Source organism: Leptinotarsa decemlineata, unplaced genomic scaffold (assembly GCF_025532065.1).
Source record: "Leptinotarsa decemlineata unplaced genomic scaffold, Ldec_3_MD MMD2_tig00001719_RagTag_RagTag, whole genome shotgun sequence".
In the NCBI taxonomy this organism is placed as follows: domain Eukaryota; kingdom Metazoa; phylum Arthropoda; class Insecta; order Coleoptera; family Chrysomelidae; genus Leptinotarsa; species Leptinotarsa decemlineata.
The window spans coordinates 9,042,834-9,046,661 of NW_027412569.1; positions in this window are offsets into that span (position 1 = coordinate 9,042,834).

The following is a 3,828-nucleotide window of genomic DNA, read 5'->3' on the forward strand; positions in this document are numbered from 1 at the left end:
TATTATTATAATTATAATTATAATTATTATTATTCATTAAAGAAGTCTGAGTATTTTTGTCGAATGTCAGCTATGAGAAATCAGCCTCATTCTGTTTTGAGCCATTCCGTGAAAAATAACGAGAAAGAAAGAAATTCCTGTTATTTATTAAAATACACAAAATATGGAAATAGAAAGCATGTCATTATGATTGCGTGTGCGAGTCCCCTTTCCTTTTACCCTCACCTGCTTTACCTGTTTTTGCCCCTTCATAAAAAGACCCTACAGCGATAGTTCGTGCTTTGTCATGAATATTTTTTTCTAAGAAATAGAAGTATGGCTTTATTGCCCGCTCGCTATAAAAACTTTTAAGGGATTACGCCTGGTCAGTTCGTATTCAACTTTGGAGAAGTTAACAATGACTCAGTCGTTGCTGAGACTTCGAGATATATCCTTCGTCCTCGCAGTCAAGACACATACCACTGATGATGTATTCCGCTGTAGTGGACGAAACGTTTCGTACATCTGGTGCCATTCTAGCACGGCCTACTAACCCGGAATTCGTGAAAGCCTATGTTCTTGTATCAAAGTATATTGTTCTTCTTTTATAGGTCTACAAAAAAGAGAGCGATAGCATATGTCTATCTTTTAAGGATGGTTTACTCTTCACATTTCAATGTTTGAAATAATGGTCACATATAATGTGGCAATGGTAAAGCTATAGTATATTTCCTTACGCTACGGAGTGAAAAATAATTTTCAGAAACCTATTGTATGAATACTGAGTCAGGTAAACGTGAGAAATATAATATTTATTTCAACCATTCAATGTTATTGTATTATTTCTATATAACGAATCTCAAAAGTTGTTTCATAGTTGTATGTTTACGGTAAATAACAAATTGATAGTATTTTTTTAATCTAGCACCCAAAATTGATATAGCAATTTTAAGGTGGCAAAACTTTTGAAATTTTTGCCATTTCTGTAAATGAATCCAAACATCCTATTTGAATCAGCATTCATATTCCTTATATGTGTTGTAAATGTTAATTTACTGTCGTATGTTATACCAAGATCTTTTATCTCATGTACGCGGTTGATTGTAGTTTTTTTTATTGAATAATCCTACATTAAAGTTCACTTTTTTGTTGTAAATGATATTATTTCACATTTCCATACGTTCAGTTGTAGACGATTATTATTACACCAAAGTTTGATTACATCTAATTCATGTTGTACACGTGGCAGTCAGTAATGTCGTCGATTTTATAATATAGTTTCAGGTCGTCTGCAAATTGTAGGCTAGGAATATTCGAAGAGGTTGCCAAGTCTTTAATAAAAATTAAAAATAAAAGAGGTCCAAAATTAGAACCTTGTGGTACCCCAGATGTAACTACGTACTGAGCCGATTTGAAAGATTCTTATTCGACGAATCGTTTCTGTTAACTAGAAGAAAAACTGTACCTGTTGATGAAAACTATAAACAAACTTGCAATTAGAAGAACGGTGCAATCATATTATTTCAAGAGAAAAAAATACCGAATAATGAGAGCCTTTGAAGAAAACCAAAGACCAAATTTTTGATAACCTTCGAAGGAATATAATTTCAGGACACATGGAAAACAGACACGTTATATCTCTGTATTCCAAAAATCAGACGTAGACATGAATTTTGAACTTTCTGAATTTTGTTTTTATATTGTACAGTTAAATTAGGTCCTTACAGAGCATCCGCGTAATTAAATAATGACAAAACTCTGTGAAACACTGGGATAGTTATCAGTATTTCTTGTTTTTTTTTTTGTATATATTTATTTGAAAATAATAAAGACGATTATTATTATCATTATTAGAGTTCCAATGTGAAAATAGGAAGATTTATTATCTGGACGAAAAGTGGCTTTATGAATCATATACTGTTGAAATGATGTAGCAAGACAAAAAAATACCATCTGAAGTAAGTATTTATGAAGGAAAACGACTGAATTAGTCGTAAATACAAGTTGAAATCAATAAATAGTAATTATTCTAGGGGGATTGAGAATGATTATCTAGCACGAACAAATTCAGCAAATCAATGTTATCAGAGTTGCCCGATTTATAAAAAATCCTATATTGTCTTGAAGATCAGCCTCTTATAAGTCGATAAAATTGCAATTGTCAAATGTTAACTTTCCACAAATATATCAGTCATTCCATAAATAATCTATTTGATTTGCGGTCCTAAATAAAATTATTCACATGAAGCAACTGATAATCTAACCTCATTTAAATAATAGAAGCAATAATAGAAGCACTACCATGCATTATTATTGTTTTAGTAATTACGTAATGACTGATTATATAACGAACATATCGAATGTTGACATTGTGGTTGATTTCTCGCAAACCTTGTCATTTTTATGATATATAGGTATTATATGTAGATTACAATAGAATGAAGAAAAATAATTATTATACAGGGTGATCAACGACATTTTGAGTTTTAAATTGAGATTAATGAGTTTTTTTTTAGTTATTGCCCTCTTACAAACGACAACTCTGAGAAGTAAAACTTATGCGGGGTAGGGAGTAAAGGGGTCTTACCTTTTATCGTGCGATTCCTAGAACAATTCGAACGATACGCAATGAACATCGATTGATTTACTGTTGGAAACGAACCAACTTTCACATAGCGATTGACTGAATGAGTAGAACTAACCATTCACGTTATTCAACAGACGCTACTGGCTGGCTAAAAGATAATAACCCTAATTGAGCATGAAATTGTAAGTAACAGAAACCTACGTACTGCAGTGAGCAGTGAAGTTGAATAAATAGAAAAGAGTTTTCCATTACTAAAAAAATTAAACTTTAAAAATCAGTGAAAAAACATTGTCTTTATTCAGCGGGAGAATATACTAATTTCACAATTCGCTAGTCAATTGCTTCTAACAACAACAAAAATACAATAACCCATGTTTCGGCACATTTTTATATTGAATATTCATTTTTACAAAGAAGTTCTTACTGTTATTTACAGTTTGTAACCGTTCCTGAACTGGTCTGCTCCAAGTGTACTTTGTTTTTAATGTAGTCAATAAATTTCTTTTAATTCAATCTTCTCTTCAATCATCCACTCCCTTCCTTCCTCTCCTCGCCCCTGACTCTCATCCCATTTTTTCACCTCTACACCCTCCAAATCTCTCATCCCTTCTTCTACACTACCTTTCTCCTAATCTCTTCCAATATAAACAAAACCAAATCAATGATCATAACCACTCAATATAAATATAATCTAATCGACAAAAAATCCATAAACATAAAAATATATAGTGAAACAATTGAATTGGTTGAGGAATTCAAATACCTCGGATTTATGATAGACAACACTCTGAGCCTAAAAAAACATTTTAATTACATTCCTATTTTTCCATGATATTTATTTTCAAAATTATTACTGGAAAATTTCCTACCTATTTCAACCAGTTCATAACTTATCAAAATGAAATCCATGATTACCCTACACGAGGGAATAAGAACTTATATGTTACCCGAACAAAATATACCATGACAATGAATTCTCTTTTCCACAAGGGTCTCTTGGACTACAATAAACTTCCCAATGATATTAAATGTAGTGACTCCATTTTAATTTTTAAAAACCGTCTAACTAAATATCTGAAAGAAAAATTCCACATTTATATCAGCTTTTCATTTCATTGGTCTATCGGGAGTTGTACACTCCAACCTCTATTTATTTTTATTATTCTTGTTACACTTTTGCTTTTATTTTCAAAATGTGATCGTTATAACAGTATTATATATATTAGGATTCCTATATTAATAAATGCTCTCTCTCTCTCTCA